General features: G+C 46.5%; 1 protein-coding gene across 5 annotated transcripts in view; it reads left to right on the forward strand.

Annotated features, from left to right (window-relative positions):
- The window catches only part of Hmgcll1 (3-hydroxy-3-methylglutaryl-CoA lyase like 1), a 61367-nt gene that overhangs the window by 8736 nt on the left and 34530 nt on the right, over nucleotides 1-18101 (forward strand). The gene's annotated exons all lie outside the window — the stretch shown is intronic.

Here is an 18101-nt window from a genome sequence, read left to right on the forward strand (position 1 = left end):
GCCTGTGAGAGAAGAAAGGGCCACGGCGTTCACTTCCTCTCTGTCTTCTCTGAGGCTGAGTCTAGAGTTCAGCCTGGAATAGAATTGCATTGGTTATAAAAGGAAAAACAACTTGGTTTCCAATAAATTTCCGGTTCTCTTCAATCTTCAACACTTTCTGTCCTTAGATTTCTGTTGGCTCTCTCTCATTCCAGCTGGCTTCCACATCCTTCCTTCCCCTACTCCGTGTTCTTGTTTTTTCCATTAGATGTGAGCTCCTACAAGTCTTCTGGCTCCCTTTCTGCTATTCATCCTGGGCTGTACATTCTCGACCCTTTCTTCTCTCCCTTCCTATCTCTCTTCATGTTTAGCTTTCAGCTCTGTTCCTTTTTATTGTCAGCCCAGAGGCTAGACCACGGTGACCCATAACTTCATGAGTCACTCTCGAGTACTGTGTTTTCTTTAAAGAGAGAAAGGAAGATCATATACTTGGAACCTATGAGTTGAACAGAAATTAGCCTTTGACAGTAATTGTCCAGCTCGCTGGGGCCACAAATGACCAAAGCACCTCTCAGGATTTTGGTTTTCTCCTGTGATTTTTGACCATGATGAATCTGGAGATACAAATTGGTGTGCACGTGAGCCAAATTTAATCTCCGGAAATATTTTGTTGGGTTGTTACTCGCTTAAAATGCAGGTACGTATGAGTATGTCTCAGCAGGACTTGTAATCTTTGATCAGGTATTGTGATTCTCAGTGGACAATTTCATGGCAATATTGCAATGAGTTCATCCGGTACATTTCTGAACATTAGCACAGTGTTCAAATATGCAGGGCCTTATAAACATTCAAGTATTAGGAAACTGTCTTTAAATTACCAGAAGTTTTCCATCCTCCTGTTTTATGATAGTTCTTTTTCTCAAGTATCATAACTTAGTCCCGAATGAGTACTGAAAAGTTTTAATTCTTCCCTTGGACCTAAGTATGCTTACAAGCCCATTTTTGCGTGAACTGACCTGGGGCTTGAACTCAGGGCCTGAGCACTGACCCTGAGCTTTTGTGCTTAAGGCTATCACTCTACCACTTGAGCCATAGCTCCACTTCCAGCTCTTTGGTGGTAAATTATAGATAAGCATCTCACAGACTTTCCCGGCCAGGCTGGTTTCAGACCTGGATGCTTAGGTCTCAGCCTCCTGAGTAGCTAGGGCTTACAGGCATGAGTCACCTGGATTATCAGCCATTTCGTCTTCTTTTTTATTGTCTTCTATTAGTTATGCATGGGGGATTTTACTTTTTATGACATTTTCTTAAATAATATTGGCTATTGAATCTTATTCTCAAAACACTTATTGTAAAGCCAAGCGTTATATAAAATAAGATGTGAAGATGACTTTTAGAATCATTTAGGTCCGTAGAGGCTTACATCTTAAACTCTTTCCATAAAATTTATACAAGTGTTGTTTAATGATGTAGGGAAAGCCCTCTGTAAAAGCATCTATCCTTGTGGGGGGGGGGGTGTGGATGTGTCTTTGTCCAGTACAGTATAAGGCTCTAAATTTGATTGCAAGATTTGGGGGAGGTGGAGAAGAGCTGGGGTGTTGTGTAGTTGAGTTCTAAACCTGCTTCTGATAGGAGGGACACAGACTTCCCTCCCCTGCCTGGGTAGAGTAAGGACTGGGCTCTGTTGCTCAGATATCTACAGGGTGGTGGGGTATTATGGGAAATCAAGCTGTTATAACTCCTGTCCCCAGGGCCTCCAGAGGCCACATGTTCCTTCCAGATTGCTCTACGCCCCTCCGCCCCTCAAAACTACTTTCCTCATTCTGATTTTTATTGGGGTCGTTTTGGTTCTGCAACTCTTCCTTGTGACTGAAATGTTGAAAGCTGGTCTTAATTCGATACGTGGCGAGTAAGTTAACAGGATGATAGTCTTTTAGGTGGGGGGGGATTTAAGGGTCAAGGGGGATGTTGAGAGATCAGAGGTGTTCTTCCTGGTCAGAATAAGATGGCTGAAGATGTATGCACAAGGTTAAGGAAGTGAAATTCTGGGGAGTTATCTCATGTGTACATACACACATACATATATACATCTGTGTGTGTATCTCCCTGGTCTATTACCTCTTATGAGAAAAATTTTAAGTCTCATCATCTTAAAAATTGCTTATGTGTTTTCATTTGACTTGAGAAAGGGCCACTCATTCGCTCGGAGTGTGTTGACTGTTCACATTGTTTGTGCTCTGTCCCTCCCTTTCCCTGTCTTCCTGCCAGCTCTAGTTCTTGTGCAGTGTCTTGTATCATGTTTAATGGTCCCACCTTTGCTTTTTGAATGGCAGCAGAATTTTCTGTCAAATATGGCTAAAAAAATTGAAATATCTGGACTGTGAAGGTGCTCAGCGGTAGAGTGCTTGCCTTGTATGAGGCCCTGGGTTCGATTCTTCAGTACCACATGAGCAGAAAAAGCCGGAAGTGGTGCTGTGGCTCAAGTGGTAGAGCACTAGCCTTGAGCTGAAGAGCTGAGGGACAGCGCCCAGGCCCAGAGTTCAGGCCCCACGACTGACAAAAAAAAAAAAAAAAAAAAAAAAAAAAAAAAAAAAAAACAGAAAAAAAAAGAAAAAATTAATAAAATAAAAAAGATTTAAATATCAAGTCTGTAATGGTCCTGTGGCTGGATTGAGGTCTTTTGAAAAGATAGGCTGTATTTTACTTCCATTCTTGCCATCCAGAGGGCCCAAACATTTAGCTCTTCATTAAACATTTATGGAAACACATAGTTTGTTTATAATAAACATCACAAACTTCCACGTCATAAGCTTCAATGGATTCTAAATAAATTAAAACTGATTGGTAAACATCTATTCTTTAATTGTGGTGGATTAATAAGTAGTTCTTTATGATTGTTTTTCATATTGGACCCTGATTTTCCCTTTCTTTTCTTAGCTACTGTTGTAATGTCAGAGAAATTCACGTGTGGCCTTCCGTGTTAACTCTGGCTCTGCTCACTGGCACTACAAGTCCTCTTGGGCTCTTCCCTGGGGAGGACTCAGCCTCAGGGGCAGGAGCACCCCATCCTGGGGAGGACTCAGCCTCAGTGGCAGGAGCACCCCATCCTGGGGAGGACTCAGCCTCGGGAGCAGGAGCATCCCATCCTGGGGAGGACTCAGCCTCAGTGGCAGGAGCACCCCATCCTGGGGAGGACTCAGCCTCGGGGGCAGGAGCACCCCATCCGGGCTTGGCAGCTTCGCTCAGGGGCTCGGCGAGGGTCTCAGGTTCGGGGTGGTGCTTGGGCTCAGTCTCCCGCTGGGAGTGAGTGCTTCCTTGGGTCTGTCGAGCCCTGAGGGACCACAGATGGCAGAAGCTCCCATGCACACAAACTCCATGAGCGAAAGCGCCACCCTGCGAGCTTGGCACTTCGTAAAGTCTCCGGCGAACTTGGTTAGCACCCCGTGGGGGCTAGGCTGCCTGGTAAGTGAGGACCCCCCCCCGTCAGGTGTTTTCCTTTAGGGGCGTACTTTGGAATGTTCTGGAATCTTAGGGGAAGCTGAGTGGCTGTGGTCACTGCCTTCCCGTATGTGCAGCCGCGGGGCGGGCAGCCTGGCGTCCCCTTCTGAATTCCTCACCCCATCCATATTCATCTCGCCGTGAAATCAAAGCTGGCCGCAGGTTAATGGCGAAGTCAAAATATGGATCTCATTTTCTGTAGACACAATTTCTGCTTTGGGGGAGTTTTGATTTAAGGGCCCAGAGTTCCCGAGTTTCGTGAAATGATGTGAGATGGTTCTTACCTTATGCTTTACAGATCAGCTGATGTGGAGTTCTGTTTGCCTGAGTTTCAGGGCTCTGTTTAAAGGCATTGATTCCCAAGCCTATTGAGGAACAGCTGTAGTTACTCAAGCTTTCACTTGCGCATGCCTGCGGTCACTCAGCCCCATTCTCCTACGACAAGATTCTAATATTTAATTTAATTCTGCCGAAAGTGTGCTCTAGAAAATACTGAAAGAAAAACTTGAGCCACAGGAGACGCAAAGCCTGCGCACATCCTCCTGGAGAACCTCATCTCCACTCGGCTTGTTCTTTGAAGAGGATGCACACATTTGACCTTCTAATGAGAAAGATACAGTGGCAATTCATTAAACACAATGTCAACCATTTGTCTTCATCAAAATGTACTCTGTGGAGGAAGCATTTTAGCACACTTGCTCTGTACTGGCCATTGGCATCACCTGGAATAAATCAGATCAAAGGATACTTGTGATGCAGGCTTCCGTTGTTCGTAGGGGTCTGTGAACGAGAAGTTTAGAGATTGCTTTCTCATCTTAACCCTCAAGGCCACATCTCTAATGTTCCTGATCAGATAGCAAAGGAACTCCACTGGTGTTGCTGTCCTGCCTAGCACAACAGAATCCTTTGCAGCCATGATGAGGTATTGTCAGAAGGGTTTTGTCTTGTCCTTGGTTTTGTCTCAGTGTCCAGCCCATATCAAGACTATATTAGATGACTCACTTATACATTATTACTTATCAGCAGCTAAACATTTGAACACTGTTACCGTGTTTATAAAGTCAGTGGCTCTAATTTCCATGAGACACACACAGATTGCTCATGAATTTGTTTCTATGAATATGCATTTATTGGCATATGTATGCATATGTATCTATACATCCTCTGAAATTGACCTGACTGTATTCAACATATTTGTCAATGTGTGAACACCTTACACAGCTTTATGTCAATGAATATTTACATCTATAATTACTGATTACTGCTGGGTAAATGATGGCGTATCAAAGCACATCGATTTAGTTAGAGGACTAGGGGCGTACCTCACAGAGGCACCCAGTTCTGGATTGGTTGACTGGGTTTAGAAGGCAGAGGTCTGGAAGGAACTTATTCTATTGGAAGTGTACTTAGTTGATTGCTTTGCCTGCTCAGCTGCTGATTATCCTTGAAACTTTGAACCGTTTTGTCCAGAAAGCTTTCAAGTGACCCTGTGAAGTTACTTGACTTGCTAGACAACGACTTGGGACAATTATTAAACTTCGTAAGTCTGTCATTGACGGGTACTCCTAGCCCTTCCTTCCAAAGAAGGAACAGGGAATCCCACTCCCCCACCCAAGCCTAGAGAATGGAACAGGGAACCCCACCCGAGGCTAAAGGGTACCCTGCTAGAAGCAGTGGCTGAGATGGATACTGTGAGGTGTTTCCTGATCAGTTGCTTCCTGTGCAACTTATCCAGCACTAAAAACGTGTGTGTGTGTGTGTGTGTGTGTGTGTGTGTGTGTGTGTGTGTGTGTGTGTTCCTGCTCACTCTACGTTGATATTTCTAGCATTAGTATTTCTAAAACACCACCAGAAGTTTAAAGAACATAGAACCAATGTTGAGATGACTCTTGAACTTCGTAAGAGGATTTGTACGGAGTTGTTTAAGTAATATGGAGTCATGCTGAGCAGGCGGACGTGGCACGCTTGAATCAAAGGAAGAGACATCATCTGTACTGGAGCATTCCGTGGTGGTGCAGGAAGGGTGTAAACGCTGTTTCAGCTGCTTCCTTGGACTCATAAATTAAGTGAAGATAAGTGACAAGCTGGACACCTGTGCTTCTCTGCTTTGTGTCCGTCTCCAGTGCTCTTGTGAGTCCCCCTCTCCTGCTGTTACTCTGGCAGCCTTGTAGGAAGGCAGGAAGAGCAGGGGAGGGGTGAGGCAGGCCATCCATGACTGTGAAGGCTAAGACTTACGGTAACAGACCCCCCACCCCCCGGGCAGACGGAGACCAAGGGCTGTCAGACAGCCTGTGGCTGCCTCCGACCTCCTCCGACCTCCTCCGACCTCCTCCGACCTCCTCTGACGGCCTCCGACCTCCTCCAACCTCCTCCAACCTCCTCTGACCAGCAGACCATGTCTGGCCCAGGATTGTTTTAAGTGTGCCTGCTTCCCTTCCCTGCCCCCCGTTCTCGGTCTGTTTAAACCTGCCGCTCACGCCGGTCCCTGGATGAAGTCTGAGATGGACGGAAGGGCTCACTCCCTCTTCCCAGGCCCATCTGATAATAAATCTCTTTTCTATAATAAATCTCTTTTCCAGCCATCCGCAACTATTATGTCTTCGTTTGGCAGAAAGTAGTGGAGTGGCCTGACGTGACCTGTAAATCTCCCGGAGTGTGGGCCTGGGCCTTCAAACCTGAGATTCCAGCAGTATTTGACACGAACCACGGAGAAAGTACCCCTCAAACCGGAACTCGAATGCATGTCAAGGCACAGCTTGGAATCGGAATGCTTATCTGTGCTACATTCTGCGGATGGGGGGATTTTTGAGACTCTCACTGTGAATGGCAGCGGGCCGTGACTTACACTTAATCACGCCATTTCTTCTTAATTGGCTGGCTCGAGAGCTCTGCCCGGTGGCAATGGCTCCCGCACCATCTGTGAGCTGCTTGGAAATGCAAAGTTTGGACCTAACTTACCTAATGAATCATAACCTCTGGCGGGGACTCTGGGATGCAAAAGTAACAAGCTTCCCTCGGAATCCCTGCACACGTTAAAAGCTGAGAACCACTAATCGGAAGAGGCCGTGACACGGTCATGATGATGTGTCCAGAACACAGCTGGGTCTCCATCTTATGGGCTGGGTCAGGAGGAGGAAGTCTTATTTTCTTGGATTTCTCTGGATTATAGGCTGAAGGTTGTAGTTTTACCAATAATTTTTTATAAGATGTGATAGTTCCATCAGATTTTATGGTTGTATCTTGTTGGCTTGGATATTGATAGAGCCCACAACTTATTTGCTTAGAGTGAACAGTTTACTGGGATAGTTGACTTACTAAATTAAATAATGCCATTAAACTCAATTCTATATTCAGGAATGAAAGTAAACTTTATTGAGCAACTCGATGACTTGTATTAGAGATTGATTTCCCACCTAGAGATTTCATTCCCTTAGCTGGAAGGCAGAAAGACTAATTAGCCACCGAGTGCATCCGTTTGTTAACTATTCCTTTGAGGGGAAATTGAACTTAGCCACTGTGGTTTATTTTTTCACAGATTTTGAATATAAGAACATTGATGTATTGCCTAAGATGGCCGATACAGGCTGCATCCAGTTTCAGCAGAGCTGTGCAAATGTCTCTTTGTTTTGATGTTTCCATCCGCAGATGTTCACTGTTTTGGTGAGGCAATCACAGTGTCAGCTCTGAGTTTTCTTGGATGGAAAGGGCTTAAGAGCTTTGCCGTGCCGGGGGCTGCAGCTTGAACAGCCAGATGAACCCGGCTGGAGTGTGAGAGGAGGGCCTTAGGGGCTTGTTCCACAGCAGCATCTGGAAGGAAGCAATAAGTGACCGAAGGGTTTACTTTTCAGGCAAATGATGAAGGGGCGATTAAATGAAGGTGTTAGGACGTGAGTGAGGGCAGGAGGCTCTGAAGGTATATATATAATATGGAACGGAGGGATTATGGAAAAGACTTAACGGAATGAACTGCAGGTCACAGTGAACTCATGGATAAAACAAAAACCCCTGCAGTTGGAGTTGGGATGGAAAAGCTCGTAGTATCACATCAAAACGCTTTTCTGGAACTGAAAGGACAGTGATGATGTCTAGTTATTCAGAGCCACTGGAAATATTTTTCTTTTGGAACTAGAAATACATCCTGCTATTACAACTTTATGGTCTTATTCCAATTATATTGGTCCTACTTCTAAGTCCTAGAAAAGCTCTGGGCTTTGATTAGCAAGTGGTTTTAGTTTACCAGTTTGATACCAGCTCACCTGTAACGTAGTGGGTAGTGTTGGTTTAAGTTGAACAAGTATTTTCTTTTTTACTCTTATTGTGAACAAGCATGTCTTTATGCCCCATTTCAACTAGCAATGAATAAGGTGACCAAAGGAACAAATAAAAAAAGCTTGATGTTTAGGTTAGAATCGGGGTTTAGGACAATTTTATTCCCCCCACAAAAGCTCACATTTGTTTATATAAAATAAAATTAAGTGTCCTTTGGAATACAAATTTCCTTCTTGATGCCAGGCATTTGATCATCTTAGGAAAGCTGGAAATTTCCTAGGAAATGGTACAGCCACCTTGTTGCATGCAAAGTCTTTGAATTCATCTCTGGTCGTCTCTGTTGGAAGTCACTTAGAGTTCGTTTAATCTTTTTTTTTTTTAAATAATGCATGTTTTGTTATTGTAAAGGTGATGTACAGAGCGGTTATAGTTACTTAAGTTAGGTAATGAGTATGTTTCTTTTTGGACAATGTCACCCCGTCCCTCGCTCAGGTTTTCCCTCAAGTTGTATAGTTCATTTTCAACCTAGTGTCTAGTACCACTGCATTTGTTCACCCTTTGTTCCTGCATTTCTGTGCCCCCCTACCTTTCCAGAGATAGATAAATGAAAAAAAAACAAGACAAAATGAAAGAAGAAAACTCTCTTGTTTCAATTTCTTGGAGTTCATTTTGGTAATAATTACTTTATCTGATCAGAGGCTCAGAGGCATGGGATTCTGTACCCTGTGCTTGGTCTGTACATCTGAGAATTGATCTCATTCATCAATGTGCCTAAATTCAGGACCGCAGAACCCCCATCCCAGTATTTGTGTATTTTCGGATTGAACATTTTGCTATTTTTTAAAACTCTATTAAAGAAAACAATAACAACAAAACCACAGATGGTTTATTGCTTAAGTTTTAATGTGGACGATCTGGTCATTTCCTGGCTCCGACGCTTCCTCTCGGGTCTCTGCTGTCCACATCTCCTTTCATTTATCTGGAGGATGGGAAGGAGACCTGGAAGGACCCCTCTTCCTGCATACCATGATTTTGCTTTACCTCTGTCCAGAACCATTGGATTGGTCAGCCCCAGATGTGAAGGCGGCCGGAGGGCCTGGTCCAACACAGTCCCCACGGGTCTTCTGCAAAGCCTTGAACTTTCCCTCCCATCTCCAAGCGACTCTTTTTCTTAATTGTAAGAAAATGTGTACAATTATCGAGGCACCTAAAGGACACGCCAGGCAAATTAAAGAGAAATCTACTTCTGTACATTTTTTTCTCAACAATTTCTTGTAAGTCAAAACTTTTCAGGGGGCATTTTTTATAAAACAAAACAAAACAAAAAGTCTTCATTAATAATATTTAAGTAATTTCCTATCCTCTGTCCAGCCTTGGTGCATGTCTGCTGTTGTTAGGGTGATTGTGTCATTGAATGGCTCAGAGAGGCCAATACTAAGAGTGTCTGAGACACCAAAGATGCATCTGAGGCTTGGATCCATTGGAAGGTGAAGGCTTATTGTCTGCCTGCCTGACACTTGTCATGGGCTACTGTGTGTCCTGACCTTGAGAACTGAAAAGGGGTAGTAGTTCTGAGGCTTCTCTTGTTGGCTGGCCACCAAAGGGTAGGTAGAGAGAGAACATGGACAGTCAAGAAACAGCTCTGGGAGAGCAGAGCTGAACACAAGTCTCCCTTTTCACGTTTGCCTAGAGTTCACCTTCTGTGGAACATTTATCTGGAAGCATAGACACGAAAACCTACAAACTGGAAAAGAGGTCTCATCAGGTGTGCAATGTGCTGCGATAAAGGGATTCTTGAATGAGGATTTGTTTGGTTGTTATTAATCATCATATTCCCATGGAAGGACTGTGGGTTAGACAGTGACTCTTCTGTCACTATAGAAGTTGTGTTTTCTTGCAGGGCTAGGATGAATGTATAATATAACAAACTCTTTTTTTCAAACTCTGTTTCATTATAGACAATTAGAATGCTCATGTAATTCATGGCTCAAACAAAGACAAAACAGGACAATATTAAATATCTTAGAACAGTAGGTTGGACCAGACCACTTACAAATGGTCAGACTACAGTTACATTAAGACAGCGATGGGGCTTTTGATAGCCTTCACTTTAAGAAATGTTTATACTCATCCTCAAGCTATCATTTAATAGTTAAAATCTAAATAGAATGGGGAACATTAATCTCAGTTGATAAGCCTTTCATATTTAAGCTATGAATTGCTTGCTGATTCCCTATTCCCAAGATTCATTATTTTCATTGTTTGCTTATCTGCTCAGTAGAGCTCTTCTATCAATCTGAAGACCTTTTCTGAGTTTTCTATGTCTAAGTAGAACCGCAAACAAGTGTAATTTAATGTAGTCAGGTTCTAACCAAATCTAAGGTTGGCTAGGAGCCTTTGGTACTCACCACAATAGGTTGTCATTTTTTAAGTTTGGATTTCCTAGTGCTCACTTGAGGACAGATGGTTGTGGAGTGGATTAGGCCCTAGCTTTGACTGAAACCAGCTTCAAAATTCATTGACCAATCCAGTGAGAACCCATTGAGGACCCAGTAAGAAACCAGTGAAGACCAAGACAGAACCCAGTAAGAACAAAGTGAAATCATAGTGAGGAAACAGTGAGAAACCAGTGAGAAAAAAGTGAGATCACAGTGAGCTCACAGTGAGAACACAGTGAGAACACAGTGAGATCACAGTGAGAACACAGTGAGGACACAGTGAGATCACAGTGAGAACACAGTGAGAACACAGTGAGAACACATTGAGGACACAGTGAGATCACAGAGAACACAGTGAGAACACAGTGAGATCACAGTGAGAACACAGTGAGAACACAGTGAGATCACAGTGAGATAACAGTGAGAAAACAGTGGGAACACAGTAAGATCACAGTGAGAACACAGTGAGAACACAGTGAGAACACAGTGAGATCACAGTGAGATCACAGTGATGACTCAGTGAGAAAAGAGTGAGATCACAGTGAGAACACAGTGAGATCACAGTGAGATCACAGTGAGAACACAGTGAGGACACAGTGAGATCACAGTGAGATCACAGTGAGATCACAGTGAGAACACAGTGAGGACAGTGATATCACAGTGAGGACAGTGAGATCACAGTGAGATCACAGATCACAGTGAGATCACAGTGAGATCACAGATCACAGTGAGATCACAGTGAAAACACACTGAGATCACAGTGAGGACCCAGTGAGATCATAGTGAGATTACAGTGAGATCACAATGAAAACACAGTGAGATCACAGTGAGAACAAAGTGAGATCACAGTGAGGATACAGTGAGGACACAGAACACAGTGAGATCACAGTGAGATCACAGTGAGAACACAGTGAGATCACAGTGAGGAGACAGTGAGAACACAGTGAGATCACAGTGAGATCACAGTGAGAACACAGTGAGATCACAGTGAGATCACAGTGAGAAAACAGTGAGGACAGAGTGAGAACACAGTGAGAACATAGTGAGGACACAGTGAGATCACAGTGAGATCACAGATCACAGTGAGATCACAGATCACAGTGAGATCACAGTGAGATCACAGTGATGACACAGTGAGAAAACAGTGAGATCACAGTGAGGACACATTGAAATCACAGTGAGAAAACAGTGAAAACACCATGAGATCACAGTGATGACACAGTGAGAAAACAGTGAGATCACAGTGAGAACACAGTGAGGACACAGTGAGATCACAGTGAGATCACAGTGAGGACACAGTGAGGACACAGTGAGATCACAGTGAGGACAGGGAGATCACAGTGAGAACACAGTGAGATCACAGTGAGATCACAGTGAGATCACAGTGAGATCACAGTGAGATCACAGTGAGAACACTGTGAGATCACAGTGAGATCACAGTGAGATCACAGTGAGATCACTGTGAGATCACAGTGAGAACACTGTGAGGACACAGTGAGATCACAGTGAGAACACAGTGAGAACACAGTGAGATCACAGTGAGATCATAGTGATTATACAGTGAGAACACAGTGAGAACACAGTGAGATCACAGTGAGAACACAGTAAGGACACAGTGAGAACTTAGTGAGAACACAGTGAGGACACAGTGAGATCACAGTGAGATCACAGTGAGGACACAGTGAGATCACAGTGAGATCACAGTGAGATCACAGTGAGATCACAGTGAGGGGCGTGGCCAGAGTCACCATGGGGAGTACTTCTGCCACAGGACCGGAGGTGCTTCTGGACAGCCGGATGTGCACTCTGCTGGCATCGGCCAGCGGTCCCGCCTCAGCACAGGGAGTGAGGCGGTGTAATTCGTCACTGAAGGTTGTACCAGTGAGACAGCTGACCACTGAGAGCAAGAGGTGGGCCAAAAAGAGGGTCCGTGTGAGGATGTCGGTGTGAGTGTCCATCCGTGTGAAGAGGCAGTGTGAGTGAGTGTCCATCCAGGTGAGGATGTCGGTGTCAATAAGTATCCGTATGAGGATGTTGGTGTAAATGAGTGTCTGTGTGAGGATGTTGGAGTCAGTGAGTGTCTGTCTGTGTGAGGATGTCGGTGTCAATGAGTGTCCATCCGGGTGAGGATGTCGGTGTCAATAAGTATCCGTATAAGGATGTTGCTGTAAATGAGTGTCTGTCTGTGTGAGGATGTTGGAGTCAGTGAGTGTCTGTCTGTGTGAGGATGTCGGTGTCAATGAGTGACTATCTGTGCGAGGAAGTCAGCGTGTCTATCTATGTGAGGATGTTGGTGTAAATGAGTGTCTGTGTGTGAGGATGTTGGTGAGTGAGTGTCTATCTGTGTGAGGATGTTGGTGTCAGTGAGTGTCTGTCTGTGTAAGGATGTCTGTGTCAATGAGTCTGTGTGAGGATGTTGGTGTAAATGAGTGTCTATCTGTGAGGGTGTTGGTGTCAGTGAGTGTCTGTCTGTGTAAGGATGTCTGTCAATGAGTCTGTGTGAGGATGTTGGTGTCAGTGAGTGTCTGTCTGCCTGTGTGAGGATGTCAGTGTCAGTGTCCATCCTGTGTAAGGATGTTGGTGTCAGTGAGTGTCTATCTGTGTGAGGATGTCGGTGTCAGTGAGTGTCTATCTGTGTGAGGATGTTGGTGTAAATGAGTGTCTATCCTGTGTGAGGATGTTGGTGTCAGTGAGTGTCTGTGTGAGGATGTGAGTGTCTACCTATCCATATTAGTTGTTGTTCTGATGTCTGTACATTTATGAAACAGTGGTCTTTTGAGTGTCCTGGTCACACTGCTGCATGCTGAAACTTACCAAATGAAGGAATCAAGGAACCAAACTTATCAATAACCACCGAGCGCCACAGGCCCCCGGTTGATCTTATTGGCAGTGACCAGGGTCTTTTCAGCCTGTGACATAAAGTATCTCCAATGATCCCGTGACCTGGAAGGCGTTTGGAATGGTAGGCTCAAGCATCTTGATATTCTGGCAGTTGGTATCCATATAAAGATGCAACTCTACCCGACTTACCCCAGGACCAGGAGAAAACCTGTTTTTAGAAAAGAACAACTTACCTTCCTTTTGGAGGAGCTTTCTTACTACATGTGTCTCCCATTCAATGTGTGTTTTGAGGGTGTTCCTTGGACAAGCCCCAAAGGAATACTGACGCTAGTTGTCTTCTCCAGGGTATCAGAGGTCGGGGGCCATGTGGAGGGGACTTTTGAAGCCATAACATGACATCCTCCCTTATGTGACTAAGTGATTAGAAAAATTGACATGTTTGTGAACTCTGGAGGAATCATTTCAATGTATTCTTTCCGTAAGTGATTTTTGCACACTGTCTGCACACCAGGCTCTGTTGTAAGAGGAGGAACACACACTGAACCTACCAGAGTCGATATCCTCATGGGGACCTCAGTCTCGGGGAAGAAGCAAACATCAGACAAATAAATCAACTCCTCTGTGGTAGCACAGGGCGACCATGGAAGCAAGACACACAGCGAAGTGGAGAGGAGTTTGTTCTTGGCTTCACGTTGCTGGATTGGGGAGGTGGCAGTACTCAGGGCCTTGTGAAGATGAACATTTTAGTAGAGAGTGTAGGGATCGCGGCCCAAAGGGATGGCAGCGTGTGTAGCTGGGTGATAGAAAGGCATGAGGTGTCTACTCGGCTCATGGTCAACTCAAACCTCCCTCTGGGGTGAGGAAGCCTAACTATGCTCTTCCTTTGCCAGCTCTGTATCCTGCAGAGATCTGCATGATCGGAACACGGAGACTCCAAGGGGCCGAGTCCTGGAGTGAGAGAAGCCGAACCCCGACTCTGGAGAGGTGACAAGGCTTCCGAGACTCGCTTGCCCCTGAGCACAGGGTGCAAATCAGAACTAGCATTGTGTTTTATTTTGCCTCTACATCAGCATATTTTCCACAAACACATTTGTGGCAAGTGAATTGCTGTGACTCCTGTATTAACGAATGGCGTTATCCAGGCCGGTCTTGAATTGGGCTTTTGTGTGTCTTCTGGTGGAGGAGAGGGCAGAGGAGAGGGAGGCTGGAGGCGGAGGGGGGCCCCTCTGGTGCCGCTCTGAGGTTCAGCGTCAGGTTGGCGTGGCCAAGTGGAACAGGATGGGTGGGGCTGGTGGCGTCGGCCAGGGAGGCGCAGGACGGTTGGCAAGTCAGATTGGCCTCACGCCTCTGAAGTGCTTTGCGGTCCTGGCTGAAAGATCTTGAATAATTTCCACGTATTTCTTTGATTGTGGCTAGCGGGACAGAAAGCAATCCACTGTTCCATCAACAATGAGCTCTTTCATTGAAACGTGCATACAGTGGGTGCATTTCTAAACAATACATGGAGTATTTAAATTGTTAATTTATCATAAAGAACCTTTCTGGGTCATCAAGTGACCTGTACAAAAGGCAAGTAACAGAAGCGCATCAAGTACTAAGTCTTCACTAGGCACCACGTCAAATCCCTTAGCCTGTCATGTAACCTGCCCAGCACAGTTAGGGGACTAACAGCACCAGAATTCCATCTCAGTGGGAGGGAGCCTAGGCCGCCCTGTGTTAGCAAAGGGCTCTGTGGCTGGGCTGCATGACCCCCACGGGCTCTTTTTCCCCCCTTTTCTTTTGAAGCAGGGTCTCAGGAAGTCTCCTGGGCTAGCCGCTTGGGCTTCCTGAGTAGCATTCTTCTCAATTGGAACGATAGTTCCCCAGATTTGTGCCATAGTTGGTAGTATGTCCAGGATGTGTGTCTCTGAACTTTTTCACGACTGCAATGACTAGCCTGCTCTAGTAAGAAATTTCCAAGGTTTGCATCAGTGGTGGTATTCAAACTGTAGCTACAAGTGTGGATCGTATGTTATTGTGGAAATGTGACTCCTCTAAAACCAATGTCTATATCCCAATAAGCTTTCTTTGATCAAGTCAGGCCTCAGTGTAAAACAAATGAATAAACAAAGAGAAAACAATTGGATCTGCATATTTGGTCTGTGTGTGTCACATATGAAGGACAGACAAGGGATAAGAACGTGTCCCACTACCCCAGGACAGCAAGTTGATGTTGCCCTGTTGGCTAGACTCAGCTCTTCGTGGATCTCTGGAGCTACTGGGTGAGATCGCCCGGTAGTCGATTGTGGAGCAGATGGTTGTGCTGAAAAGCTCCTGGAGAGCATGCCCGGGCTCCTGTGAGGACGGTTTATGTGTGACTGCATGTCAATGCGTGTGATTGCGTGTGAATGTATGCAATTGCTGTGTGACTGCGTGTGATCGTGTGTGAATGCAGGAGGAGGAGTGCACCCTACAGAGACAGGCTCTCTCTATTTGACCAATTGAATTCTATGCTGAGTATTTAAGATTGTTTTGTTTGTATATCTGCATTAGAAAGAAGCCCCTCCCCCTACATTACTTCTATAATTTCCTAATGAACTTTAATTTTCTTCCGTATGATGAGAACTTTGATTAAGTATTCATCTATGCTGTAAGTTACAAGTCATTCGCTAGTTCTCTCTGTTCAGTGACCGCCCCGCCCCGTCCCCGCGGGCAGCTGCTGTGTGCTGCTGAAATGTGGTTCATTCCATCTACCTAACTAACTGACCTGTGATCAATGAAAGGCAGCCTTACTTCTATGAATCGTCTGTTCATCGGCTCCACCTAAAGAGCATCCATCAAGTGTTTGTACGTTGTGGTGACGCCAAGGTTTCATGCAAGGGAAGGTTAGGGAGGGAGAATACCTCTGCTTTCCTGCAAAGATTTTCTTGCAGCTGTATCTTTGAACCGGTCTTAGCACGAGGTTACCTACTCCATCCAGAGAGACCCTCCCCCCGGGCGAGGCCCCTTGGTGCGGTGGGCCCCTCCCTCAGTGTTGCTGCCCGGCTTGCTGTTAACCCTCACAGGTGTGCCATGTGGGGGAGAGCTCGCCAAGACGTGGTGCCAGCACAGAGAATGGAAGGCTACGTGTGCTCGCGGCCCCCTCCGCTACCGCCCGTGTTGAATGTGCGCATGGCCGGAGCTGACAGTTGGCTCCAAACCCAGCAGCCAGCACCGTGCATCACGGGCACCCAGCAGCCAGCACCGTGCATCACGGGCACCCAGCAGCCAGCACAGTGCATCACGGGCACCCAGCAGCCAGCACAGTGCATCACGGGCACCCAGCAGCCAGCACAGTGCATCACGGGCACCCAGCAGCCAGCACCGTGCATCACGGGCACCCAGCAGCCAGCACCGTGCATCACGGGCACCCAGCAGCCAGCACCGTGCATCACGGGCACCCAGCAGCCAGCACAGTGCATCACGGGCACCCAGCAGCCAGCACCGTGCATCACGGGCACCCAGCAGCCAGCACCGTGCATCACGGGCACCCAGCAGCCAGCACAGTGCATCACGGGCACCCAGCAGCCAGCACAGTGCATCACGGGCACCCAGCAGCCAGCACCGTGCATCACGGGCACCCAGCAGCCAGCACAGTGCATCACGGGCACCCAGCAGCCAGCACAGTGCATCACGGGCACTCCGTGCACGATCGTTGCCAGTCAGTTGTTCCGGGCGTTCTCTGTCACTGGATTAGGATTGTCTAGAAAGACTAGAGGGCAGCATAGAACCAAGAAGAATCTAAAATCGTATCAAACGAGCACATGTCCTGCTGGCAGGGAGAGGTGGCTTGTCTCTCCTCTGGGGGGGGGGGGGACCTGTTAGGTAGGCACTCTACCACTTGGACCTCACCCCCAGCCTCTTGCTTTAGTTATTCAGGTACGGTCTCACTTTTGCCAGGCTTTGGGCTGTGAGTCTTTCTGCTGGGATTACAGGTGTGAAACCCCTGCTTGGCCTTGCTCAGTCTCCTCCTGACACACAGGAGCCGTGCTGGGTGGATCATGGGAATGCTAGGAACTTTCTCCTCAACATGTTTTCATCACCGTGTTCCTTCTTGGGGTGAACATTCTGGTGTAAAGGAGAAGTGCTCCTGGTCCATGCCTACTATGAGCCTGTGGCTCTTGAAACTGCCCTGTGGGGAAGCCATCACTGTTGGTGGTAAGGAGATCATGTGTTTAGGGCTGCCTGGCTTTTTGTTTTTGTTCCACTTGGGGATGTTTAGGACTGGATGTGATGAGAGAGAGAGTGAGCGTTCTCCTTTGGCCCGTCTTTCCATTCCATGCTTCCTGGTTATTGCCGTCAGTTCACGTTATAACCACTCCACCATTAGGCATGCTTTCGTGATGGTCCACCAAACCTGCCTCGTCCCTCTCATCCCTCCCAAGTTCACTAACCCGCACAGGAGGTGCGGACGCGAAGAATCCCTTCCCGTCTCCATTCCCTTTTGCTCATGAATCGCTCAAGTGTGTGGAAATGGTGGATGATGGTGTCTTGAAGCCCCTTCGGGCCATCTGGTTACGTTCATTGACTTAGCACACCATGCTGATGAAGCCAGGCAGGGCTCTGGGCACACCAAAGGCCGCGGAACAATTTTCCTTGGTCATAAATTGCATCCTGCGCCCAGAAGTGGGCACCTCCAAAGTGCCCACTGATGCCCACGGAGAGAGACACTGGTAAATGGCCAGCGTCCATCATCACATTTGACAAGAGACAAAGACAAAGAGCGCGCAGGGGATGAGGTCAATCTGACTTGATCATGATCCATGCACGTGTGAGTCACCATGGGGAAGTAAAGCTAACAGACAAAGCAAAGACTTGAACGCAGGGCCCTGAGGTAGCTCAAGCCATGCCCTCGGTCCTTTGGTTTCTTTTGTTTGTGTGGGGTCTCACTAGTTCCTCCTGATTCCTCCTGATCTTCCTGCCTCTGCTTCCTTAGCACCTGGGAATCACAGAGGGGTGCAACGCCCCTGCCTAGCCCGTCTGACTTTTCACGGAATCTCTGTGCTACTTCCCCTAGTGACTGGGCTCATTTGCATTTTCACTAGCAGCGTGAGGACA

This window comes from Dipodomys merriami, unplaced genomic scaffold (assembly GCF_024711535.1).
Source record: "Dipodomys merriami isolate MVZ:Mamm:240054 unplaced genomic scaffold, mDipMer1.0.p SCAF_122, whole genome shotgun sequence".
Lineage (NCBI taxonomy): Eukaryota > Metazoa > Chordata > Mammalia > Rodentia > Heteromyidae > Dipodomys > Dipodomys merriami.